At 40.9% G+C, this 27,971-nt stretch overlaps 1 long non-coding RNA gene across 2 annotated transcripts; it reads right to left on the bottom strand.

Moving 5' to 3' along the window:
* Positions 1-147: 147 nt before the first annotated feature.
* Positions 148-27,971, bottom strand: LOC140527379 (uncharacterized). Of its 2 annotated transcripts, none has more exons than XR_011974782.1 (4): positions 26,822-27,971; positions 22,937-23,058; positions 16,046-16,395; positions 148-677 (listed from the first exon to the last, which is right to left on the bottom strand). It is a non-coding gene; the product is annotated as an uncharacterized lncRNA (long non-coding RNA). The 2 variants fall into 2 exon arrangements; XR_011974783.1 differs by lacking the exon at positions 148-677 and adding an exon at positions 12,577-12,965.

The raw sequence follows: 27,971 nt of genomic DNA, 5'->3' as shown, positions 1-27,971 counted from the left end.
AGACCCACAAAGGCATAATGCTTATAAAAGCTACTCATAAAGCCACTCTGAGGGCTTGGACTTCCTTCAGAAGGGAATAAACTTGGGTTTACCAAAGAGACAACCCTCCCCACTTCCTTCCCCATCCTATTTACCATTGAGCCTGTACTGTCTGAGTAACTAATGGCAAAAGCAGAAGGCAACATTCATGTCTCATGCTCTTTCCTCTCATGGCTTCCCCTGTTTCTCCTGCAGTTTCCAGGGTCAGATGTGCCATTCTCCTCTTCTCTCTGAGAGACTAGTGCTATCCAAAATCTCTTTGTCTCCCATTAGAAGACAACTTCAGACCTCCTCATGTCTCTTCAAGATGCTAATACTCCCCAAAAGCTCCCCTTTCTCTTTCTAGAAGGTTATATTGCAGGATTGGTCTGCCTATGAAGGCCCCTTTCCTCTATCCAAGAGGCTGGGGTTCAAAATTCCCACCAGATGGACCATGTGGTTCCCCTCTCCACTGCAGTTATCTCTAGGCTAAAATTTGTCCATTACTTCTTCAAGACTGAGACCAGGAACTTTATGTCCAAGGGCTGTGTGGGTGAGGAGCATTTGAAGATCCCACTTGCCTCTGTCCAAGGTAGCCATTGTTAACTTCTTCTGGGTGAGTTAGAAGGGAGAGTTCATTCCTGGAACCCAAGTCTATTCTGAAAAGGAAAAGTATAAAATAGTAAAATGTTTTCAGTATTTTGTAATGAAGATTCCTTTCAAAGGCTTTTTGTAAGCTCCTTGAAAGTAGGGCATGTTTTCTGTTTATCTTTATACAATGCTGAGGGTGGTCCCACACTCAGTTGTCCATTACACAATACTTCATCCCCAATCTTTTCATGCTAAGTGGAGAATGTATAACCTTCATAGGAAAATGGTATAAAAATCCCAAAGTCTCCTCTTCTAGCAAGCTCATGGTGTTGATGGGAAATTTCCCTGATCATATCAGTTCCCTCCTACTCTCCACCTTCTCTCCACTCTAAACCCTCCCCCACCCCCCACACACACCTTACTACAACTTCTCTTTTTCCCATAGTTATTCTCAGGGTGGATCTTTTCCTCTCATTGCAATTGTAAACTCCATAAGTTACAATTTACAATTTACAATTACACAGGGCCTCGGTGAGATTTACCTTCATGCCCCCAGGGTCCAGCACAGGCCCTTGTCCCTAAGAGGTACTTAATAAATATTGATTGAATTAAATTGAATTTCCTCACCCATTTCTTTAGAATAACTCTCCTTAGTTAGGAGCTACACCAGAGATAAGGATACTACAGGCATCCAGGAAAGTGTCAATCTAATCTTGAAAATCTAAGCCGAGGTCAAACAGCTGAGGGTAGCAGTAGTAAAATGTAGTAGAAAGTAAATAAAAAGAGGTGAGGGATTATGAGAGAGAAAACTGCCCCGAAAAGAGCAGTAATACTGTTAGCACTAGTCTTGGGGTCAGAAGACCTAGAATCAAATCCCAGTTTTGTTGATTACTATTTGGGCAACTTTAGGCAAGTCACTATGTCATCTTTCTGGACTTCAGTTTCTACAATTCATGAGAAAAGAAGGTTGGAATAGATGGTTACTGAGGTCTCGATGATAATGATGATGATAAATTCTACATATAACACTTTTGCTACTGGAAGCCTTCCCCAAACCCTCTTAATTCTAGTGCCTACAACCCCCTGGCAGAGACCCAGCTTACTTTTTTACTGTTACTAGCTTTCATTCAAGTTTAACATAGGCAATCCATCAACACAGATCAATATAAATAACAGAGCCAGGAATAGAGAAGGGTGTAGAAGTCTGCACTTAGGACCTGAGTACCTCCTAGTCTGGCCAGACACTATGGAAGGCCTTGGTGAGAGGTGACCTAGAGTCAACCTTAAAATCTCCCTGTCATTTCAGAAGAGAAAAGGGGGTGGGCCATGGAGAGCTAGTGATCCACTCTGCAGGGAAATGTAAGCTGATAGAATTAAAGGAAAGCCAAGTCCTCTATGAGGGCTCCGAAAGGTAGGTGCTGGGGCATTCCTGGAAGTCAGTGGGCTGTAGAGGACATGGATGGTTGCAATCCACCCCACCGAGCTGCATCAAAGGATCAAAGAACTCCCAGGGCTGGTAAGTGATAGATGGAGTGTCTTGAGAGAGGAGCTGAGAGATCAACCTCCCTCTGCCACACCAACACTCCCACACTCAGAGTCCTTCCAGGCCTTTCTGTGGACATTGAGGAATGACTGATTAGATCTCACACACACACACACACACACAAACACATACACACACACACACACACACACACACACACACACACACACATTCCTTACCCTACCCTTCTACCTATACTTTAATCCTTCTGAAAAGAAAGATCAAGATATAAATGAATAAACAGTCTCATGAACCAGTGGTGAGACAGAAGCGAAAACCTAGGGATAACTGCCCCAAAGGTCAACTCTACTGTTATGATCCTATGATCAGGAAATATGTGAACCAGTAGATATATCCAGGATAGATACATCTAAGCAGCTCAGTGGTGCAGTAGATAAGAGTAGCAGGCCTGGAGTGCAGATGTCCTGAGTTCAAAATTGACTTTAGACATGTACAAGCTGTGTGATCCTGGCTAAGTCATCCTGCTTCAGTTTCCTCAACTGTAAAACAGGAATAGCACCTACTTTCCAAGGTGGTGTGAGCACCAAATGAGATTGTATTTGTAAAGTGAGTGGGTAGCATATTACTTGGCACACAGTAGGCATTTAATAAATGCTATTCTCTCCTTCCCCTATCTAGATAACCCACCCCTCTGCTCTCTAGAATCCTAATGGAACCATGATGACTCCTGTTCTCACTTTATCTTTCTAATCTTCTTTCACAAGATTCGGCTTCATGAATTTTAACATTCTAGTCAAAGTAGATATCAGTTGTTCCCAGCATTCAATGGACCCTCTCTTGCCTTGTACATTCTCATAGGCCGTCCTTCTGTGCCTTAAATATACACCTTCCTTTCCCCTTCAATTTTTAGAATCCTTCCCTTGAGACAGTAACATCATCATCATCATCATCTTTATCATCAATACAATATTAGTTGGCATTTATATAGCACTTTAAGGCTTGTAAAGCACTTCACATATGTAATGTCATCTGGTTCTCACAACAGCCCTGTTAAATAGGGGTTATAATTATCCAGATTTTATAAATGGGGAAACTGAGACTGAGGGAAGTGAAGTGACTTGCCCATTGTTATAGAATTCATAAGTATCTAAAGCTGGATTATCTTGGTTGTCTTGGCTCCAAGTTCCGTGCTCTAGGCACCTAGCTAGGCTTAGACACGTATAGATTGTCCTAGACATGTGGCACCTAGGTGGTACAGTCAATAGAGCACTGGGCCTGCTGTCAGAATGACCTCAGCTCAAATCCAGCCTCAGACACTTACTAGCTGTGTGACCTTGGGCAAGTCACTTAACCTCTCAGTCTCAGTTTCCCCAACTGTAAAATGAGGACACAAACTCCTACCACCAAGGGTTGCTGTGAGGATAAAATGAGATATTTCAAAAACATTTTGTAAACCTTAAAGCACCATATAAGTGATATTATTGTTATTATTTTATATAAATGAGAAAGTAGACAGGTCAGTAGTTATAGGCATGGGCACCTGTTTTTGGCAATAATAAGACTTGTGATTTTTGCCAGAAAATTCAAGAATCCTTTCATCTTTCAGACATCTTGAAACCCAATCCCTTAAGACCCTTCAAATTGTCTTATGGTTCCAAAATGGACAGTCGTTAATGTGGTTTTGAGTTTTTAAAAAATGTATATCAAAGAGAAAAAAATCAGAACACAAAGGACATTAAACAGAATACTTGGTGGGGAAAGGGGGAGGAGATGATCAGCACAGTGCAACTCTGTAAGCGCAGTCATTTTTGTCTTCTCATTTTTATTTTCTTTAATGTCATATTCACTTTTTTATGCAGTCTATAGGGGACTGAGAGGTTAGAGTCCCAATATAATGGTGAGTCATTCAGGGTTTCTTAACCTGGGTTAAGATCCCCAAGGGGTCCCATCAACAGATTTTGAAGGTGGAAGAGGCAGTCTGTGAACTTAGATTAGAAAAAAAATACATTTTACTTTCACTAACTTACAATCAAAATTTAGAATTTCCTTTAGTTACTTAAAAACATTATTCTGAGGAGGAACCTATAGGCTTCATCAGACTGCCAAAGGAAGGAATCCATATCACAAAAAGGACAAAAAACTCCTGCAAAAAACAAATGTAAGGGTGTACCCCTTTCAGATTTCATCAGATTTGCATATTTTAAGGGGTAAGTAACAGAGATATTTGGGTAGTTCACTCTGGTTGTCATTTATACTTTCTAAAAGATCAATCCTTTTCATATGCTAACTGATCGTTCTATGCCCTACCAAGTGAATCCCTTTCAGATGTGAGCAAGTGATTCTGCATCAGGTAAATTATTCAAGGCCATCGGAGATAATAATTTGCCCCCACTGCCTGAATTGCCTCTATACCTTTTCCCTATCATTTATCTTCATAGATCAACAGGAGAATAAATCAATCAACATATATTATTAAGCTCTTATTATATACCCAGCACTGTTCTAATCTTCGAAAACACAAAGAAAAAGTAAAAACAGCCCCTGTCCTCAAAGAATTTACAGTTTAATGAGGGAGACAATATATACATAAATCAGCATATTGGAGATAAATTCAGAGTAACAGAATGAGGCTTAAGTGCACCACTCTTGATGAATAGGGTTGAGTGCCAGGTGTAGAGGAAGCCACGAAAAACTCATACCTCATCCTCCCTCTCCTATATCCATCTTTCTGTTCTCACTATTAGGATCCTATTCTAGCTAGAGTTGTATGATTGAGTTGTGCTAAATCACTATCTCTGTTCTTTAGTAATAATTCTCTTGCTTCTGTCTTGACTTAATTTTTAAAATGGTGTAGTACTGGTGGTGTTGCTCTGGATGTTAGTTTCCCCAGCTACATTGACTCCAAGGATATGTCTTCCAGAATGAGACTTGAATGGGTCTGTTGTGTTTATTCCAGCCTAGTTCTCTCTCTTTCTCTGTCTCTGTCTCTGTGTCTCTCTCTCTTTGTCTCTCTCTGCCTCTCTCTGTCTCTGTCTCTCTCTCTCTGTCTGTCTCTCTCTCTCCCTTCCTCTCCGCTTCTCCCTTTCTACTATCAGTGCTCCTCAAACAAGGCTAGCACATTAAAATGCTTTTTTTAAAAAAAATAACTATCAGAAAGAACAAATTAGAATAGAAGAAGAGAGGAGTGAACAAAGCATTCAATGAGGAGGAGGAGAAGGCAATTGATCTGGAGAGATAGGGCAACCACAGCAACCAGTGGTATTCTAATGTCTTCCTGCTGAAACGAGCCTGCAATTCATTCATATCTTCCCTTCAGCAGGGGAGGGGACACAGTTTTGAGGGATCATTTCACTCAAACCAGATTTAGTCAAAATTGAAAGTGTCAAACACTCTGCTTGCAACACTTCCATGTTGGAATCAGATTAAAATGTAAAAGAGAAATAGTTGACAAAATTTCTAAAAATTACAAAAGAACATAGATAATGTGTATTTGTGGTTTTCTATGTCAATATACAGCCTGTAGGGATCATTATGTATGGCTTGGCTTAGTGATTCCTATTTCTATGGAAGTTTGAAATCACTGGTCCAAAGCAAAGAGGACCAGCATTTTTTGGATGCAAGCTTTGGACTGGTTTCTCTCCTTTAAGATGAACATGTCCATTCTTCACAGATTCTTCAACTCTTGACTTCAGCCTTCTCCTTCCCAGAATGCTCCTCAAGCCAGTCCCAGTTACCTTGCAGAAGGTGGTGCTTCAGTGGGATCTTAAAGTGAACCAGGCATCCCACAAAACAGAGATTAGAAGGGAAGACATCCCAAGAATGGGGGACAAATGCAGGGGCACAGAGAGGAATATTGTATGTGAGGCTAGTATGATTAGAACAAGGAGTATGGAGAGGAAAGTAAAATGTAAGGACGTTGGAAAAATAGGGTCTGGGTTGTGAGGAACTTTAAATGCCAGACAGAGGATTTCATATTTGATCCTATGAGCAGGTTTCTTAATCTGGGCTCTGTGAACTTGTTTTTTAAAAAAATATTTGATTACTAAATATCGGTATAATTGATTGTCTTTGTAAGTCTATATGTTTTATTTTATGCATTTAAAATGATATTTTGAGGAGTCCATAGGTTTTACTAGACTGCCAAAGGGGTCTGTTACACAAAATAAATTAAGAACCCCTGTTCCAGAGGTAATAGTTGTTGTCCTTTGTTCTTGAAAAGGACTAAAATGACATCAGTATGTTGGGGTCAAGGTATAGTGTGTCCACTGCAGCTCAGCAGACCAGTACAAGCTTGGAAGATTCACAGGTTGAGCACAAAAAGTCCATATGAAAATTTGGAGTGGAGATGTCTTGAAATTTGTGCATCTCATATTTCTTTTGAGCTACGGCAATTCTGCTTTGCTCATAGAGCACAGCACTTTCTGTGATTTAGGCGGTGCTTTGCCAGTGTCTCCCATATCTCACAATCAATTTCAAAGTTCTTCAGAGAGACCTTGAGAGTGTCCTTGTATGACTTTTTCTGACTGCTTGCCTTGAGTGAGTTCTCCATAAAGTAGTCTTTTAGACAAAAGTATGTTTGGCATTTGAACGACATGGCCAGCCACTCAAAGTTGCACTCTGCAATAGAGTTTGAATAGTTGGCCTTTAAGCTTGAGAAAGAACACAATGTCTGCTACCTTATCTTGCCAGATGAGCTTCAGAATTTTCCTAAGACAATTCAAATGGAACTGATTCAATTTTTTGTCATGATGCTGGTATATTGTCTGAGTTTCACAGGCATACAACAATGACATCAGAACAAAGGTGCTGTAGACCTTCAGTTTGCTGAAACCTCCTCTCTCTCATACTTTCCTCTGGAGCCTCCCAAATACTGATTTGTACATCCCTGGAAAGTATACTCCCAAGGTAAGTGAACTTATCCACAGAATTCAAAATTTCTCCATTTGCTGTAACTGATATCTATTTTTTTTTCTTCCTTCCTTCCTTTCTTTTTTCTTTCCCTTCCTTCCTTCCTTCCTTCCTTCCTTCCTTCCTTCCTTCCTTCCTTCCTTCCTTCCTTCTTTCTTTCTTTCTTTCTTTCTCTCTCCCTCCCTCCCTTCTTTCTTTCCTTCTGCTTTCCTTCCTTTCTTTTTTGTAAATATAAGACCTTTTTAATCTTTCTTTGATTTCTTCTGGTTATAGGTTTAATAGTGGTATATCTAGGTCAAAAGACAAGGACTGTTTCACATCTTCTGTATATAATTCCAAATTCCTTTCCAAAATGATTATACCCATCCATAGGTCCTAAAACCTCTGTTTTCTTAGTGTTAATTGTTAGACCAAAACTAGCATAAGCAGCAGAGAATTGATTCATAATTTGTTACATCTCACTGCACAATCATCTGGACCAAAAAGTCACACACCAACTCTTCCTCCATTTTAGTCTTGGCTTATAGCCAAGATAGTTTACTGTCAGTGTGGTAGCTAACCTTGGTGCCTTGTTGAAAGTGTCTGACATGGCTGAAAACATCATGCTAAAAGGCATGGGCAAAGTACATAGCCCTACTTCACCCCACTGGTGATTGGGAAAGTGTGAGAGCATTGTCCATTATCCAGAAACCATGTAAGCATTCCATCATGAAACTGACATGTGATACTGAACTTCTCTGGACAACCAAATTTTGCCTTGATTTTTCATAAGCCCTCATGACTGACAGTATCAAAAGCCTTGGACAGAATGACAAACATTGTGTATAGACCTCTCTGTTCTGCTCCTGGCATTTCTCCTGGAGCCCTTTCTGAAATTATGCTGGCTCTCAGGTAGATGACCATTTTCCAGGTGAAGGATCAGCCTATTAAGGAGGACTCTGGCAAGAATCTTGCCAGCAAGGACCAAGAAAGAGACCCCTTTTGATTGTCACAGGACAATCTAGTTCCTTTTCCTTTATAGAGATGGACAATGGAGACATCTTTGACCTCCTGTGGGATAAGCTTCTCTTGTGTTTTAACCCAGAAAATTTCAGTCAACTTTTGCATGAGCAGTGAAACCCCTGCCTCATAGAACTCAGCTGGAACAAAAGTGGCACCTGGTGCTTTGCCACATGAAAGGAACCTAATGGCATTCAAAACCTCTTATTCAATTGGAAGTTGGGCTAGAGAGGTATATAGTCCGTGGCTTCAGCATTGATTGATGATATTCTGTTGAGAAGAACACTACGGAAGTGTTCAGTGCATTTCTCCAGAATCATCTCCTTATCACCAATCAGTGTGGCTCCATCAGATAAATCATAGTTCTTTGTCCTATAAATGGCCTTCAGTGCATCATAAAAGAAATTTGGATTGCTACTATCAGTGTAAAACTGAATCTCATCTGCCTTACTACTGAGCCAAGAATCTTGCATTTCTCTAAGCTTCACTTGCACTTTACTTTTGATGGAGCTAAATGTTGTCTTCTTAGACACAGATGAACTATCCTGCTGGTAAACCTCTAATTCTTGTTTTTTCATTTAGCTGCTTTTGAATTCCCCCATCATTTTCATCAAACCAATCTTAGTGTTTGCAAGTATTCTGACCCAAATGAGAAAAGGTAGCACGATATACCAAATCTCTGAAAACTGCCTACACCTTTTCTGCTCCATTTTGTTATTTAGAATATTGGAAGACAGAGATGGTGATGAAAAGTCATCAATATTGAAGTACAAGTCTTCAATAGTATGTAACCATTGCTGTTACTGTGTCCAGCTCCATTCCTCCTAAGGACTCCCTGCCACATCTGACAGTCTGTGCTTACTCTGACATTAAAGTTATACAGAATTACAAATTTGACTTCTTTTGACACATTAACGATGAGAGTCTCTAGGGTTGCATACAATTTTTCTTTGATCTTATCAGGGTTTATCATGGCAGGGGCACTAATGGAGGTGGTATGATATTTTCCTGCAAGTGATAAGCCTATCACTCAGTGCTTTTGGGATACATACAAACTTGATTAGGTTAGTTTTGATTATGAAACTTATATCAGCTTCACAGCACTCCACACCACTGTGGCCACTCCAGAAAAATGTTTATCCAGCTCTGGTAAGCTGACCTTCATTTTCTAGTCTTGTTACACAGGATTTGCTATTTGGATGTGATATCTGCTGCGTTATCTCACAACAAGAGCTGTTCATCTTTCAAGTCTACTGGATTTCATGTTGTTCATAAACATGCACATATTTCACATACTGATGGTGAGTAGAATCATCTTCACAATAATTTTGTATATTTTTGTGTGATTTGAGTGGAGAATGGGATCCCCACTTGCCATGGCAAGCAGACACACTTATAGGCATGGGGGACAGAAAAAAAATCATGTTGGCAATTGTGTGGAGTATAGATCGGACTGGGAAGAGACATGACGCATGAAATTCAGGTAAAAGGTAATGAGGCCCTGAAATAGGTGAGTGACAAAGAGACATAAGAGGAAGAAATAGCAGAGACAAAATGGTCACCATAAGTTAAAGTGTTTCACTGAAGAGATACACCCTTGAATCAGGAAGTATTGAAAGGAAAGACTGCTCTCTCACCTCATGTTAGGAAATGAATAACAGACTTTAGAGTAGAGGCTCTGAGAGGGCAAGTGGAGAAGAATCCACAAATTCTAAGCAGAGTTCTGCTCTTTAGGAAAAAGGACATGCATAGCCTAGAATTTCCTAGTTGACCTACTAGATAGCTTATAATGGGCTAGTTAATGGGAAGCACATCAGTGGGGGTTTGAAAGCCATAGCTTTAGAAAGGTGGTGCTACATGGGAGACATGTGAACCCTGAGATTATTTCCCTTTCTGAGCACCCAACTTGAGATTATGAAGCAGCCCAGAGAGCTACATAGACAAAAACAAAAAATGGTCCACTAGTGGGAAAGGGCTAGATGCAAAAAAATGTTAAGAATCATCATTTTTAGATTTCCCATTAAAATTAACTGTTGGTATTCTACATGTGAAATCTATATCCAGGGGCTACCAATAAAGGATCTTGTCTTCTCTCTGTACTCCAGTTTCCTCATCTACAAAATGAGGAAGTTGGATTTTGTCCTTTTGAGATCTAAATCTGGGATCCTTTGGTTCTGTGTGATCCTGTTTTCTTTCTTCAAAGATTAGCATACATTCTATCTCCTCCTTGTAGCATCCCTGATGTCTCCAGGTCCAAGTGACTTTGCCTTATTCAAATTTTTCTAGATCATTTGGTTTGGATCTCTTCTTGTCCCTGTCACTCCTTATCTTGCATTAGACCTATCTCTGTACATATCATATCCCTCCTCCCAACACAGAATATAAATATTTGAAGGAAGGTCCTGTTAATTTTTCATCTTTACATTCTTAGTGCCTTCCACACTTCACTTAATAAATGTTTGCTGAATTAAATTGAAATGCTGGTAGAGACATGGCCAACCACCTCTGCCACCAATCAATCAACATTTTTTAAAACACTTACAGTGTTCTAAGCTATGTGCAAGGAACTGAAACTATAAACATGAAAATGAGACAGTACACATGGCTCACACATTGTATATTCTACAGCAGGTATGCAAAATATCCACATATAAATTCATATAGGACATTTCTTGTTGTTTAGTCATTTTTCAATCATGTCCAACCCTGTGTGAGGTTTTCTTGGCAAAGATACTGGAGTAGCTTGTCATTTCTTTCTCCAGTTCATTTGACTGATGAGGAAACTGAGGCAAAAAGGGTTAAGTGACTTGCCCAGGGTCACACAGCTAATAAATATCTAAGGTCAGATTTGAATTCAGGAAGAATAGTACTCTATCCACTGAGCTACCTAGATGCCCTATATGACATTTACAAATAAATAGTCAGTGATAGGGAAGGAGAAATCACTAGCAACTGAGAGAATTAAATCTAAATATGTTGTCTAAATATATTTTTATGTATTACACAGTATATATGCTATGTATACTATATAAAATATGTATATGCCATGGAACATAAAGATGTTATATGACAATTATAAATGTATAACATAATAGGTTGTCTAAATATATAAAGATGACTGGTTCAGATATGACATGGATAGATATCTGATCTGGCATCTAGTTCACTTTTCCTCCAAAGGACCCTGTAATTTCTGCTTTTAAAGAGATCAGAAAGAAGACCTTGTTTGGACATTTGCTCTGTCCCTAGCCTATATAGGGCTAGAATTCTATTTATCCTCAACACCTTGAATACTTCTAAGTCTGGAGGTATGACACCTTGGGGTTACTAGGTATCCACTTTGCCGGATTGCTCTGAAGAGGAAGGTTAACAGTCAGGTTAATATCTAGTTTAAATCCATCCCACTGAAGACTGCATGTACAAATGATCATCATAAACAGGGAATAGAAGGGAAATCCTTTTATCTATGAAAAACAGTAAACAGAAACCAGGGGTTTTTGATATAGGCTATAATAGACCAAAGAATATATAAATAGGTTCTTCAGTTGGGATCTGGATAAAACACTTCACTCAACCAAGGAGATCGAGAACAATCTCACCCGGGGAATCTGCTCTCCACCATCAGTCTCTAGGGTTGCAAGCACTGAAATCAAGTGATATGTTCAGAGCTCTTCTACATGTCTGTAGCTCCAAGGGGCTCCTGTTAGCATTCAGAACTTCATGCTTTGCCTTTCTCTAACCACATCTCCTCAAGTCCTTCTTCCGGGTGACTACTTAGCGTTAATTCAATCAATAAGGAATCGCCTCTTCCTCTGTATATGCAATGGACAATGCAGGGATATCCCTCAGGAATAACCTCTGCAGACACGGGCAGAAGTGGGATTAAATCACTTGTAGGAGATGATACTGAAGTTGAGCCTTGAAAAGAATTAGGGATCCCATGAGGCAGCAGTGAAGAGGGAGGGCTTTCCAGGAACGGGGGACAGAGGAATGAAAAATATGTGCAAGTAACAGTAAATATGGCAGTGTGGCTGCAATGTAGATTGTGTGTATGTGTGTGTGTGTGTGTGTGTGTGTGTGTGTGTGTGTGTGTGAACTCATTTTCCACCCAGGCTTTACCAAGTTTATTAAATGTATTTTTGCGTAGGAGACTTGCTCCCACCCCTCCAAGGGCTCCACTCATCAAGGTCTCACATTCTTTGTTGGTGAAGTAGTTGTACAATGATCATAGAACTGGAAAGGATGTTAGAAGTCACGCAGTCCAAGCCCCTCATTTTACAGATTAGCAAACTGGGTCATGTATGTTATATTTCACCCCTTCTCTAGAGTTCTCCAGAACTCTTTGGGGCCTGTGTTATCATTGTTCAGTTGTTTCAGTTGTATCCAATTCTTTGTGACTCCATTTGGAGTTTTCTTGGCAAAGATACTACTGAACTGATTTGCTATTTCCTTCTCCAACTCATGTGACAGATGAGGAAACTGAGAAAAACAGGATTAAATGATCTGCCCAGGGTGGCACAGCAAGTAAGTGTCTGAGATCAGATTGGTGGCCTCTAATATCTAGTATCTCCCACTAGTTCTAGTCCTCACCAATTGTGTTCTTCCAGTCTTAGGGGTCCCCTATGCTCCAGTTCCATTTAGCCACTTAACAATCAGATTAATTTTTAAAAAGGAATATTTACTTCAAAGGTACAGCAAGAAAAAATGTACCATTATTCCCTCCCTTCCAACACCTGGGAGATATAATCTCCCTTACACCATCTCAATTTCTGGAAAGGGAGATTAGATTCACAGATTAACTCAGTTTCTATATAGGTTCCAAGTGAAAAATTCCTCTGGGCTTGTGTCCCAGCATCCTAACTTCTTAAGGCTTCCTTGCTTGGTTGGCAGTAACATTTGAACTGAGCTCCTGCCTCCAAGGACACTATAGCTTGAGCACCAAGACCTGAAAAAGAGAAATGAAATAGAGCAAACCTGAAACTTGTTTCTTGAGGGGAAGGTTAGGAGGCATTTATTTATTTGCTTATTTATTTATTATTCTCATTTTATAGATGAAGAAATTGAGGTAGGCAAAGGTTAAGAGGCTTGCCTACGTTCACATACTTAGTGTCTAGTAAGTATCTGAGCTGGATTTGAGCTGGAAAGATGAGTCTTCCTGACTTCAGGCCTGGCACTCCATTCACTTTGCCATCTAGCTAGTTTGCAACTCTAAAATTTTATGATTCTATGTGAAAACGAGGGGAAGTGGGTAGGAATATAAAAAGGAGGAAAGAGAAGAAAGAGAGGAGAAGGAGGCAAAATGAAGGACTAGGAGAAAGGTCAAAAGGAGGAACAGGAGGAGAAGGAGCTTTTGGATTTGTAACAGCAATTTTATAGCTTATGAAGTACTCTCTTCACGATAATCCTATCAGGTAGATTGTGCAGGTATTGCTTCCTTCAATCTCTCAGTCAGGATTTTGTTAGCATGGGTATTCCCTTCACTCATGGTGAGCATTCCATCCACCAATACAGATTTCAGCCCTTCAGTGTTCTTTCAGATTATTTTCAGGAGCTGCCATGGTCGAAAAATCCATCATTCTGAGTTCAGCCTAGTGAAAAGCTTTTACAAATACAGCCTGGCTGTCCTCAGATGACAGATGTGCCAGGACTGTGCTTGAAGTCTTTCCAGCTTTGTGTAAGACCTGCCTGAGCTTGTCCTCTGCTAGCACTGCCTTCAGGAACCCAGCATCACTTCCCTTACACCATGAAGCATTGGAATAGGGCTTCAACAGGGGAGTGCAATAATTGCTATCTCCATTTTGCAGATGAGGAAACCAAGATTCAATCAGAGACATGAAGTGCCTTGTCTGAGGTCACATAGTAGGTCAGTGGCAGACCCAGCATTCAAAGCCAGGTCTCCTGCTTCTTTATTCAGTTCTCTTTCCTTGACTGAACATTCAAGTAAAGCCTCTCTATGGACCCCAGTTCTCTAGTCGTTTCAAGCCCACTGAGAAAAAGTGCTATTATAAGTTGCTACCTGCCTGCTATTATAGACAAACTTCCTGATGCTCTCTCAGTCCCCATTGGCCACTCACTGCATCAATTCTAGAAGTTATTCTGTGGGAGGGAATCAGGTCAACCTGAGGTGACCAGGTAGTAACCATAGAAACAGATACAGTAGCAGGATCCTTGGACTGGATCTAAAGCATTCTTGGATAGATACATTCTCCCTCTTTATCCGCAAATATTTTCTCTGCTCCTACTTTCCCCTAATCATTGTCTACTCTGACAGTTCCAACTTAAACTGCTACTTAATTTTTTAATCTTAATTTTCTTGCTATAGTTTGTTTTTACAGCAGTTTAATTTCTGAATGCTTCCTTCCCTCCCTGTCTCCTTGGACAAAGATTTTATAAGAAGGGCAAAAAGATCAGTTCACAAAACTGCAATACATCAAACATGTCTAACAGTATATAGTCAATATAAGCTCCAGGGATCCTCATCCAAACTTTCACAGAAGAGTCAGAACACTGAGCAAGGCTATATATCTCCCTCATTGTCCTAGGGATCTCTGAAGGGGTGGGAGGTGGGGTGAGTCTTTTATAATTCTATCAACTCAAGCCCCAGTTGTGGTGTGTTCTCCCTTATTTTAACCACCAGTATTACCTAGTGCCCTAGTTTCATTTAACCAATGAATAACACTTTTACAAAGGGATATTTACTGAGAAGATATAACCAGAAGTACAAACATTTACTCTTAACACTTGTGGACATACGTTCCCCTATACAGCCTCAGCTACTGGGAAGCTGGGGAGTATGGACTAGGATTTAAAGAAGTTTCAACATAGCATTACCCCCACCAAGTTCACTTCTGAATGTGGGATAGCCAACGAATGATTTGTAGTCATTACTTCTTGGTTGCCTTCAATCCACTTCTCAGCTGGGTCAAGCAGAGATTTTGGGCTTTCTGCTTCTCACACACCCAAGTAGACACAAAATCCCATTTCCTAGACTCTGATACCTTGGTCTCCCAAACTTTTGAGGTTCTCAAGGTTGCAGCCTAGTCTTATCCCATTTTATCTAAGACCAAGAATGAACAAATGCAAAGCAACAAAGAAAAGAGGCCCATATTCATGGCCACTTTTGGGGAGATTAAAGTCTAAGTCTTCTTTCCTGACCCAGAGGTTTACTATACTCCTTATCCTATCACACAGTTGGGGAGGAAAAAGGAAAAAGCTTGGCCAGTTAGTATCTTTCAAATACACATCCAGTTTCCAATCAAAAGTGCAATTATTTACCATATATTTAGAGAATCTTTAAATAGTCATAGTTGTGCATGCTCTGAAGTCCATGTGGGGACTGCAACCATGAAACATACTGCACATGCTCATAAGGACTGGGTTCTCACTGGTCAAACCCAGGCCCCCTGTTACAAGTAAAAGCAATAGCTGAGTGAACGGAATAGCACCAAGAAAACATTGTATACAATAACAGCAATATTGTTCAAAGAGTAACTGTGAGTGACTAAGCTACTTGGAATAATGTGAACATTCAAATAAATTATGAAGGAGTTATGAAGGAAAATGCTATCTACCTTCAGAGAAAGAACTGATATATGGAAGTATGTATTGTATGGACTCACATATATATCTATATCAAATATCGTCCTTCTCTAACATGGGGTTGGGATAGAGGAAGGAAGTCAACTAGTAACTCAAAAATGTAACAAAAAAATTCAATAAATAATATTTAAAAAACAGCAGCAAAGGTTAGTCTTACTTTATACTCTGGAAATGGGAGAATGGGGAGTATGATGGCATGCCCTAATTTGTGTCCCATGGTTCAAGTGGACAACCTATACTTTGGAGAACCATGCTCATAATGAGTACAAATTTAAGACATAAGAGGAAATATACAGAATAAAACAAAATATTTTCTAGGAGGAGGAGGATGAGAAGAAGAAGAAGAAGAAGAAGAAGAAGAAGAAGAGGAAGAGGAGGAGGAGGAGGAGGAGGAGGAGGAAGAAAGGAAGAGGAGGAGAAACTCACCTGTAGGCTTTAATTCCCTTAAATTCTTGTTCTTCTACTTTCAGTTGACCCAGTTCATCGCCTCTACCTTCCAAGTCCCTAACTCATCTCTTCTTGAGCCCCATTCTAGTGAGGAGGTGGGCCTACCCATTGGGCAAGTCAGGAGAAAGCTTTCAAATTCATTTGGCAAAATAGGGCTATGGCTTCAGGTGTCAGGCTGCAGGAAAGAGGGCCTTGAAAGCAGCAGGATCAATTATGTACTGGAGCAGCGTCTCACTGTGCCAGAGAGAGGAAGGCATCACCTTGCGGACACAAGGGTTAAGGGTTTAGTACCCAGATTACGTGTCATCCTTGTGATTCAAAAGCGATCTCTGTGACATGACAGAAAGAATATTATGTCAGAGTGAAGGTTTCCACTCCCATTCCAAGTTATGTAATCAAAAGAAAACTGGGTGTGACTAAATCCTTAATAAATGTGAAAAGACTATAGGGATTTGGAAACTTGAATGAAAGCAGATGACCCATGAAGGAAATTTCTTATAACTGGCTGAAAGACTCAAGCACATCTCTGAGCCTGTAACACAGAAAGCTGGGTTAGAATCACATATCCCATCAGGAGGTCAGTCAAAGTGGTCAAATCCTGGATGACTACTCCTCTTTCTCTTCCTCCTCTTCCTCCTCCCAGTAGTAAAAGACTACTGGGAAAGAATTGCCCTTATTGGGGGAATAGAAGTTTCTCTCTTTCTTTCTCCTCCCTGCTACTCCTTCCAATATTGACCAGGTGAAGATCATGTCACTGTCAAAAAGCCAGAAAGGCTAGGGTTCAAAATCCACCTCTAACACATATTGAATAAGTGACCCTGGGCAAATTGTTTTACTTTTAAAAATATCAGGTAACTCTCTAACACCACAGTCAAATCAAGTCAGAAATATTTATTAAGTACCTGTTATGTGCCAAAGACTATGTTAAGTGATGGAGATAGAAAGTGAAAAGCCTCTGCTCTCAAGGGGCTCACATGGGGAAGGTGCTATAGAAATAACTTTATAAAAACAAGTTATTTATGGAAAAAACTGGAGGTATTCTCAGAGAAAAGGCACTAGCAATATGTATGTGTAGTGGGGGGATCAGAAAAGGCTCCTTGTAAAAGGTGGAATCTTATATGAAACTTGAAGGAAGCCAGGGAAACCAGCAGGTAGGATGAGGGACAGAATTCCAGGCATGGCAAAGAAAATGCAGAATTGACAGATGGAGTGTCTTGTTGGAGATACAGGAAGGAGATCATTGTCAGTTATCAGAGAATGTATGAAGGGAATAAGGTGTAAGAAGACTGGAAAGGTAGAAATGGGGCAGGTTATGAAGGGCTTTAGAAGTCAATTAGAGAATTTTATATTAGAAGCTGGGGGTAATAGGAAGCCACTGGAATTGATTAAATGGGGGTAGGTGAGCATGGTATAGTTGGATCTGCACTTTAGGAAGATCATTTTGATAGCTGAGGGGGATAGACTGCAGTGGGGGGAAAGTTGAAGCAGGAAGACCAACCAGAAGACTATTGTGATAGTCTGTGAAATACTAAGGGCCTGAACAAGGGTAATATTATTGTCAGAAGAGAGATGGAGGCATACATGAGGGATGTTATAAATGTAAAACCAATAAGACTTGCAAGATGAGATATGGGGGATGGGGAGAGATGAAAAAGTGAGTGTGGATGACTGGGAGGATGGTGGTGACCTTGATGGTAATAAGGAAGTCGGGAAGAGGGGAGACTTTGGGGGGAAAGAAAATGAGTTCAGTTTTTGGATTTGTTGAGTTTAAAATGCCCAGGATGTTCAGATGGCGACATCCAAGAAAAACTTAAAGATGTCAGACTAGAGGTCAGCAGAGAGGTTAGAACTGGAAAAGTAATTTTCAGAATCATCAGCAGAGAGGTGATAATTGAACCCATGGGAGCTGATGAGATCATCAAGTGAAATAGTGTAGAGGGAGAAGGCTAAAGGGTCTAAAACAGAGCCTTGGGGGACACCCATGGTGAGCATGACCATGAAGATCCAGCAAAAGAGGAGGAAAACAGATCAGTGTAATGAAAAACGCAGAGAGAAGAGAGTATTGGGGAGGAGAGGGGGACGCACACTGTTAAAGGATGCAGAGAGGTCAAGAAGGATGAGGATTAGAAAAAGGCCATTAGCTTAGGCAATTAAGAGATCATTAGTAACTTTGGAGAGAGTAGTTTTCAGTTGAATGAGGCACCAGACTGCAGAAAAGAGAAAAGGAAGTGGAGGCACTTACTGCTAGGTAGGTCCCAAAGAATCTTCCTACTGTTCATTTGTAGGGAAAGATTGCCGCAGGAAACTCCCTATTGTACATATGTTTATGTACTTAGACCAATGATTTTATCATTATGGGGAGCCACTAGTGTGGAAGGCACTCTAAGCCTTCAAAGATTGCTTTAACCTGAGAGGTTTAGTGACTTGCCTATGTTCACCCAGTGCCTTGTGTCAGAAGCAGGGTTTGAACCCAGGTCTTCCTATGTCAAGGGGTAGCTAGGTGGTATAGTAGATAGAGTACTGGTCCTGGAGTCAGGAGGACGTAAGTTCATCTGGCTTCTGACGCTAGCTGGGTGACCCTCGGCAAATCACTTAACCCTGTTTGCCTCAGTTTCCTCATCTGTAAAATGAACTGAAGAAGGAAATGACAAACCACTCCAGTATCTCTGCCAAGAAAACCCCAAATGGGGTCATGAAGAGTTGGACATGAGGACTACTGCACATCAAAAATTCCTGTCTCCAGGTCCCCTGCCTACTTTCCACTATCCCTCATTGTTTCTCTTGATAAAAAAAAATGTCTTAGCCAGACTTTGGGACTAGGCTGGAAAGCCTAGGGCTTTGAAGGGAGTGGGGCAAGGGGATTAGAGAAGCTGTTGCTATGGATCCGAACAGAGGGATTGGTTATTGGCACAGGGTTAACTTCCTGGGCCCGGGTTCCCGGAATACAGGCGAGTATGTAGAGACTGCAAGTCTTTTTTATTGCTGGGGCTGAGTGTTTGTTTGCACTGAGATTGGGCTTCTCTGCCTTGGGGCCTGGAGCTGCCCCAGCTGGGAGCATCTGCTCCTTTCCCAGGCCTTGGTAAAGTGTAAAAACCCTCAGCAGATTGTGGTCAGACAGTAGCCCCACCGTCTCCTCAAATGCCTTTTTTGTTGAACTCTGTCAGAGATCCTTTTTATAAACATACATCTGCATGCACATACATATCACAAAACACAGTCACGACTTTATATGGCTTCAGGATTTACAATTACAGATAAGTAGATAGATAAATAGACAAATCTATCTAATTCTCAGCATTGCAGCCTAATAAAGTTATGACTGATAAGATATCCCAGTGACATACAGTGCAACTAATCACCTTCAAGGGATCTGTTTTTTCCTTACAATTTATTATCCTATTTTTTATGCTTTTATGGGCTGAATAAAGTAGGGGTAGAGGGATAAGTATGGTATGTATGAATGTGCCTGTGTGTGTGTGTGTGTGTGTGTGTGTGTGTGTATGTGTGTGTAAGAGAAGAGGAAGAAAGAATTTCTGAGCCAAGGTGGAAGTTATAAAGCCTGTCAGAAGCTTGGCTTCTGACCAGACTTCTGCCAGATCTCCAAAAGGAAATCCAGAGTCCTAAATTCCTGTACTGGTGGTCAGATAACCTTCCAGGTCTTTACTCATGTGCTTAATACCTATCAGCTGCTAAATCTGCTTTCTCCAACAAAATTATCCCACCCTCACTGTCCCTGACACTTTATCAGTGCTGGGTGATGAGGAAGAACTTGGAGCCAGGGTTCAACTGAGGCTTGCCAAATCTCCTGGATTTGCCAAGGGTTTTTTGGACTCTTCCTCTGTCTTCCCAACACCCTAGACTAGTTATTTTTCTCTTGAGACTAGGGAAGAGCAGGACAGCTGAGCAGGTGGTACCAGGATAATAGAGAGCTGAGAAACACCTTCTGTTGCTTTCTCACATGCACATCTACACCCAGGATTGGAACAGGAGCTTACTTCATGGGAATTGAAATAAAGAATTGGCAAAGACTATGGGATAACTCAGTAGGTATCTTTTTTTTTAAATGAAATAAGACAAGCATTTCCATACCTTAGCCTTTTGGTACTTTGCCCTGGGCTAGCATACCAAAAAGGAGTGGTGAATGGTAATCAAAGTGGCTGACTATAGAAAAGGATAAGGGCGATCAAAGTTTGACCTGGGTTCAGAATACAGTTGGAAATTGAAGGGTGGGGGAAGTAAAGGAATAATTCTTCAATCTTGCCCAACACATAGGACCCAATGAAGACCTCTGTCCCTTAGGTCTGGCAGCTGTGTTAGAATTCAAGGTGCTCCTGAGCCGCAGAGGCAGCTAAGAGGAGAGAGAAGCCTAGCCTCCCTTGCCCTTGCTTGTGCAGGGCGGGCCTGCATTGCATCACCCGCTGGAGCCTCTACTCACATCTCTGCAGCCAGCTGGGCCCCTGGAGGAGGGAGTCTCCCTGTTTTTCAACAAACTATTAACCATTTCATTCTCCTTTTACCCTCTCCTTAGCCCTCTCACCAGCTGTACCAGACTGGAGGGGAGAGAGAGATGCTGCCTGTGTGCTCCTCAGACTCCTCTGCCTACCAGACTCCACAAAACATTCCCCTTCTCCCCACCCTATTCCTAATCCTCAGAGCCCCGAGATTCTGCTTTGGCTTCAGTCTCTAGCAGGCCCCATCCAGATGCCAGCCCATCCTCATCCCGGGGGAAAGAGTTAAGTTTCTTCTTTCCCAGCATCTGTCCCATTCTACAACAGTGAGAGCAGAGTTACTTAGCATCCAGCATGAGCTAATGCCTCTTTCAGACTACAAACAGAACCTGCTACAAAGGGTCAACACAGCCTTTCTGGTTTAAGAGAACAGCAATCTAACAGGGTCTCCCACAGATATCAACAATCACCCACTTTCCATACCCTCCTAAATTCTTGGCAAAGTAATTCCCTTTTCTGGGCCTCAGTTTTCCCTATATCTAAGAAAGGGGCTGGGAATCTTGAAGGCTTATAAAGGGCCTGGGAGTGCTAAATGAAATGAGCTCTGAGTACATAGTGTTACTATTATCCAGAGACTCTTGAGGGGAAAAACAAGGAGGAGTTATATGTGTGTTGGGGGGAGGGGGAGGGGAGAAGGGGGAGCATTGAACAGAGAAATCATTGCAACCTGTAAAGTCTAGACTTCCCACTTCAGCTGTTCTCATCCCTTCAGATCTCTACGCCCTTCATTCTAGTTTTGACTCGGGGTCCTGAGATGTCTTCACATGCTATCTAAAGAAGCTGAGGTGGGGCCTACTTGTGGAATCATATTGAAGTTTTTATGTTTGTGTTTTCCTTGTAAGTGTCATTATTTTGATGTGCCTGTCTTCAGTCTCCCCAAGTAGGCTAGGGTGGGGGGCTCCCTGAGGACAGTTAGCCTCTCCTTCCTTAGTATTTCCAGGCCCTACACATAGGAGGCCCTCAATCGCTGAAAGACCTTACTCTAAGTCACTTCCCCTAAGAGAGCCTGCTAACTCATAGAAGAGAAATGGACCAGGGCAGAATTGCAGATCATCTCATCAAACTTCTTGGCCTCACTTTAAATAGAAGAAATCTGAGTCCTAGAGAGATTTTTATTTCTATATGGTCATACTTCTGGTAAATCTCAAAGCCAGGATTTGAACTATGGTCTTCTGACTCCCAACCCAGTATGCTTTGTACTTACTCTTGTAGAGGATAACAAGGTGCTGGAAACGTATAGCCGGGTCATGGTTTTCTGCCCTGGCCCTTCTAACTGCTATCGTCTCCTTTCATAGCAATGCTGTCGTTTGGTGTAAATATTTCCCCCTTTTAAAGAAATTTGCCTCTATCAAATGGTAAATACTCCAAAAATCTCATTTGTAAATTAAGGGTGTGAGCCTACATAACTTCCAAGGTTCCCTTCAGCTATTACCGTTATAAATTCTGTCTAGCTGACATTTAACCCTCCATAGTATGGTGGGGAAGGGGACAACGTTCAATGAAAGGGACCTTAAAGATAGTCCCCACTATTTTACAGATGAGGGAACTGAGACCCAGAGAGAAATGACTTCCCCAAAGTCATGAAATAAGTTACTGGCAGAGTTGGGACAAGAACTGGGGCCTGCCGAAACTTGCCTCAACATCTTCTATCTTTTTGCCAGGCACTTCTCACTTTGCTAGACAAAGGAGCCAAGAATAGAACTGAACCCCTGGAAATGCTACACAGGAGACTTTCTTGATCCACTCTTGGGACATGATCCCAAGATGTGGGATGTTACAGCAAAGGAGATGGGGAAACAGAACAGGTTTGATGGCAAAACTGTTGGGAAAATATGGATGTGAGTTGCATAATCAATCACTGAAGCCCTTCCAGGAGCACAAGATATTTTTCATCAGCTGGCAATAAAACAACCACATCATTAAAATCAATATGCCTGTAGCCAAAATGCATATCAACAACTGTTGGTCTACCCTGGGAACAAAACATTCACAGGAAACAGTTTGAAAGTGAAGACAGAGGCCTGAATGACAAAGAACCCAAGTTGGGGGACTTTTTTCAGGGACTTAAAGTTTTCCTGTGAGTAATATCTCACTGACCCTTTTAAAGTTAGCCTTTAGTGGGGAATCCATCCACAAAGAACTCAGTGTCCTTGGCTTAATTATTTTCCAGAGAAACAGGTTCTTTCTCATCCTGTCCCAAAGTTACAGAGAACAGGTTATTTATTTCAGGCAAAATACACTGAGATATATCCACAGGTAGAGTGGTCAGAGGCCTAGACTCAGAGTCAGGATCCTGTCTGTAACAGGTTCAAGTCCTGTCTGTAACACATATTATTTATGTGATCACGAGTCAGTCACTTACCGTCAAAGTATTTTGAGCAACTCCCTGCAGCTGTTTCAGAGCAAGTGATAAATGAATGGTTGATCTGTATCACAGAGGTAGTTTCTACACTGGGAGTGTTTAACCACAAAGAAACGATAGGCCTGGGCCAAAAAAAAAAAAAAAGAACTTTATAAACCCCCAAATTGAAACATAAGATTCCTAGAGTTCCTGAAACAGAGGTTACACTTGTTTTGTTTTATTAACTTAAATATGAACATTTTTATATGTAAAAATGACAAAAATGAAGTATATGAAAAATGTGAACTCTTATACAGTTTATCTTTTTTCTACCAGGTATACCCTTTTTATGGGTATAATTAAAATTTAACACAGTAGTCCTAACACTTCTCTATTTGTCTGTGTCTCCATGGGACCATCTCTCTGCTCTTTTCTGTTTATTTCTTAATGATTGATTCCTTGATGCTTTTTCTTTTTCTCTTTTTTGTAGTAATAAAAGCACTTACTCTCTCATCTCCCCAACAAAAAGGAAACCGAAAGCCCTCTTCTATAATAAATAAGTAGAATCACACAAAAGAATTCCACATACAGGCTGTGAAAACATAGGCTTCATTCTGTGTCATTACCCATCCCGTCTCTGCCAAGATGGATGGGTGAGGGATCGTCAGTCTTCTGATGTCATGATGGTCATTGCCTCAATCAGCTTTTTTAAGTCTTTTACAGTTGCTGTAGTTGTCTATATTGTTCTAATTATGCTCACTTGACTCTGTATCACTCCATGCCACGTCTTCCCAGATTTGTCTAAATCATCTTACTGTGCAATCTCATTCCATTCCATTCATGTACCACAATAGAACAGGTTATTTATTTCAGACAAAATACACTGAGGTATATCCACAGGCAGAGTGGATAGAGGCCTAGACTCAGTCAGGATCCTGTCTGTAACACATATTGCTTATGTGGTCATAAGCCAGTCACTTACCACTAGAAATCTTTATAACCACCCCCCTCCTATCTTTCCAGTCTTCTTATATTTTATTCCTCTTCAAGGACTCTGCACTAGCTACACTGGTTTTTGGGTTGTTCCTCAAACATGACATTTCATCTCTCAATTTTATGCCTTTTCATTGACTGTCCCCCCATGCTTGGAATACTCTTCCTCCCCTCCTCTGCCTCTTGGCTTCCTTGTCTTTCAAGCTAAAATTCTATTTCCTGCAGGAAGCCTCTCCAAGAGTCCCTGTCCTTTCGATCTGAGATGACTTTTCATTTGTGTCACATACAGCCTGAAAAGTAAAAGAGAGTGTGAGCTTCTTGAGGGTAGAAACTGTTATTGACCTTTTTTTTAAAATACCTAGTATCTTAATATACTTCCTAGTACATAGAAAGTGCTTTCTAAATAAGTACTTGTTGACTGACCCTCTGCTGGGCACCCAATTTGTCTCTGAATCTTTGCTACAACAGAAAGTACCGCTATAAATATTTTTATACTAAGGAAACCTTTCTCTTTTCTTTAATCTCTTTGGGATAAACATTGTATTAGCACTGCAGGATCAAAGGGTATACACAATTTATGGATATCCATAAATCAATTGATAAACATTTATTCAGCACCCACTCTGCCAGGCACTGTGAACAAAAAGAGGCAAAAGGCAATCCCTACCATCAAAGAGCTTACACTCCAATGGGGGAGACAACCTACAAACAAATGTATACAGAGCAAGCTACATATAAGATAAATAGGAAATAATTAACAGAGGGAAGGCACTGGAATTAAGAGGAGCTGGGGAAAGCCTCCAGCAAAGATGAGATTTCAGTTGGGACTTAAAGGAGGTCAGGAAAGTCAGTGAGCAGAATGGAGGATATAGTTTCAAACTGTTTTCCAGAATGTTTGGATCATTTCATAGCTTCAACAACACTATACTCATATCTTACTATTCATATCCTCCAACAACTGTCATTTTCCTTTTTTATTGGATAGAGATGTTGTAGAAGGGATTAATGTATTGGGTAAGATCTTAGAATAGATGACCCTGGGTATTTACAGGATCTCCTCTACCCTTAAGGGTTTGTGATTCTAAATGGAAGCATATGGATCCACAGGACATTTATTCCAAACATGAGTCCCATCTAGTAGCCATTTGGCTTTTGATTAAATACTTTCAGCATTGATGAAGAAATGATTACTCCTCTAAGATAGCGCATTACATTTTGAGACAAATCTAACTGCTGGGAAGTTTTCCATTAAATAAAAATCTTTTTGACCATAATTTCTTACCATTGTTCCTAATTCTATTCTGTGGATCCAATTGAACAAGTCTTAAATTTTATCCACAAGAAAGCCTTTCAAACATTTGAAAACTATGTCATTTGCCTGACTACTCCAAGTTTTCTCCCAGCTAAATATCCCTATTTTGTTCAATTTGTTGTTATTCATTCATTTCAGTCATGTCTGACTCTTGGTGATCCCATTTGGGATTTTCTCAGCAAAGATGCTGGCATGATTTGCCATTTTCTTCTCTAGCTCATTTGACACACAAGGAAACCGAGGCAAACAGGGTTAAGTGACTTACTCAGGGTCACACAGCTAATAAGTGTCCAAGGCCAGATTTGAACTTGGGAAGATGAATCTTTCTGACTTTAGGACTGATACACTATCCACTGTGCCACGTAGCTGCCCCTTTCATTCAATTACTCTTTATTAAAGTAAAGCATCTCAACACAATTAAGATCTCACCCTGTAGGCACCCATATCTGGAAGGGGTTTAAAAGAAATACCGTTGAAGGAATGCTGTTGTTCTTTGTCCTTTGTTCTTGAAGAGGACCAATGACATCAGGAGGGTGATGTTTTTAACTTGCAGGTGAATTGGATTTGAGTAATATAGAGTTGCACAAAGTCATCAGCCTCACTTTCTCCTCCAGAGTCATTCAGAGTCCAATGGCAAGACAGAAGTAAGTCAGAATGACTGGCAATGGTCCAGATGCAGTGGGAGGCCTTGGTTTTTTAAGCTAAGGTCTTTCCCAGGTCTCACCCATACAGCGATTAAAGGTCGGGAGGCAAAAGATAGACTACTTTGAAAGAATCAGTCTGGGAGGGGAAGATTCTCAGGGTTTCTGGACAGAACACAGGGTTTCAACAAAGGCATTCAGGCTAAGGGAGCACTAAGTCTTAAGTCTGTGTTTAGTGGGGGCTGATATATATAATTTTAGTCTGGTACCCCTCTCAGACAAGAGAAAAGAATGCCTAACCTTGACCTCTCTCCTGTTCTCCCTCAGGGCAGTAATTGATTTATTGTTTTGTTAATTGTCTAGACTGAAGAAAAGGACAGAGAAAATGTAATGCAGATCAGATGTATTACATTAATCTGCATTTAATTGCAATTATTAATGTAATCCCCAACTTCTCTTAATTCTAGTGCCTTCTCTTCCCCAAACTCTCTTAATTCCTGTGCCTTCCCTCTATTAATTATTTCCTTTTTATCTTGTATGTAGCTTGCTCCGTATATATTTTTTTGCATATTGTCTCCCCCATCAGATTCTAATTGTATTTAAAAGTGGATTAAACTTAAAAGTGTACTGTGAGTATATTGTTATTATTATCATTATTATTTCAGAGAGCTGGTTGTTAAGCTTTTAACCTTGGATTCATACAACAACTAGAGAATAGTGATGTGATCTTGAGTAGACTTTGAAGTCGTAGATCTGAAGCCAAGCAACATTGGAAAAGGGCAAAGAAATGTCAGGAGCCAGTTGAAGCAAGAACAGGAGGCTTTCTGCCTGCTTACAGTTAAATAATTGTCCCGTGCTATTCAGGGAGCTGGTTGAATCTGCTAAAGCAAAGCTCAGGAAAAGTAAAACAAGACAGAATTGTATTAGTGCAGGCTCAGACATGAACTGTAAGTCACCTACTTAAGTCCCGAGAAGCTCATCACCAGATTGAAAGAAGAGTAATGGATCCTGGTCTAAAAGACTGCCTACTAGGTAAGATGAGGTTCTTCAACCTCCCTTAGAAGGTAGAGTATTCACACCAGCGACATCTTAGATCCTTGAAGTAATAATATATGAGAATTAGTGACAAAACAAAGCCAGGGCAACAAGGGACAGTTCTCATTCCCCCTTGCCAATCACCCCCAGGGCTGGAGAGTAGTTTGTGTCCAAACATCATTCTTGGAGAGGTCGGTTTTCCCCTTCATTTCCCTACCAGTGTCCTTTTCTCTGTAGTCTATCTTTAGCACCACACATGCTCAGCCAGCTGTTTAGAGTGTTTAGACAGCTGTATAAACCATTCTACTATCATGTGAGGAAATGGGGTAACAAGCTGGACAAGTTCAGAAAACTTGTCCCATTGCTCCAGCTTGATAGAGACAGGCTCTTAATCAACTACTACCGCAGGCTCGATTCCCAGGCTGACAAGTGGGTTTCTGCAGTCCCAATCCTTAGGTACTTTCTTGCTGGTTTTCCACTTATCCCTCCATTTGAGATCAAAATTATTCCTCTTCCACAGCCAACTAAACCCACACTTAGTGGTTCTATTGTTTCAATAAGCAACAAATGCCTACTATGTGTTTAGATCTTGGTGGGGACTGACATATGAGGGCCCCAATCCTGGGAGAATTCATGTTTAGTATTGTTTGAGGCAACTACTGATCTAGGCCTCCTATTGAAGAAAGAGAGATAGTGCCAGTGGCTGAGAGATAGTGTCAATGGCCAAGAGAGAGAGAGACAGAGAGAGAGAGAGAGAGAGAGAGAGAGAGAGAGAGAGAGAGAGAGAGCTAACGGCCTACTCTTTTCACTGGGGTTGATGTGACTGTGAGCATGGCAGAGGTGTTTTTCTCTCTCTGCTGTGTTTACTCTCTCATGCTGCTAAGTGATGGCATAATAGAGAAGGAACAGATGAGGCAACAAACTTCTGAGCTTCAAAAGGTTGGGAGAGTCACCAACCAGAGAGGTCCAGAAACCGGTATCCACACTTGAACTTGCTGGAAGCTGAGCCTTAGACATTCACACATCCCTGAGGAGTGACCTACTTGACTCAGTCCAGCAAGGGATTGATGCCAAG

The sequence above is a fragment of the Notamacropus eugenii genome, chromosome 2, assembly GCF_028372415.1.
Source record: "Notamacropus eugenii isolate mMacEug1 chromosome 2, mMacEug1.pri_v2, whole genome shotgun sequence".
Classification (NCBI taxonomy): domain Eukaryota; kingdom Metazoa; phylum Chordata; class Mammalia; order Diprotodontia; family Macropodidae; genus Notamacropus; species Notamacropus eugenii.
This window is presented reverse-complemented; position numbering and strand designations above follow the sequence as displayed.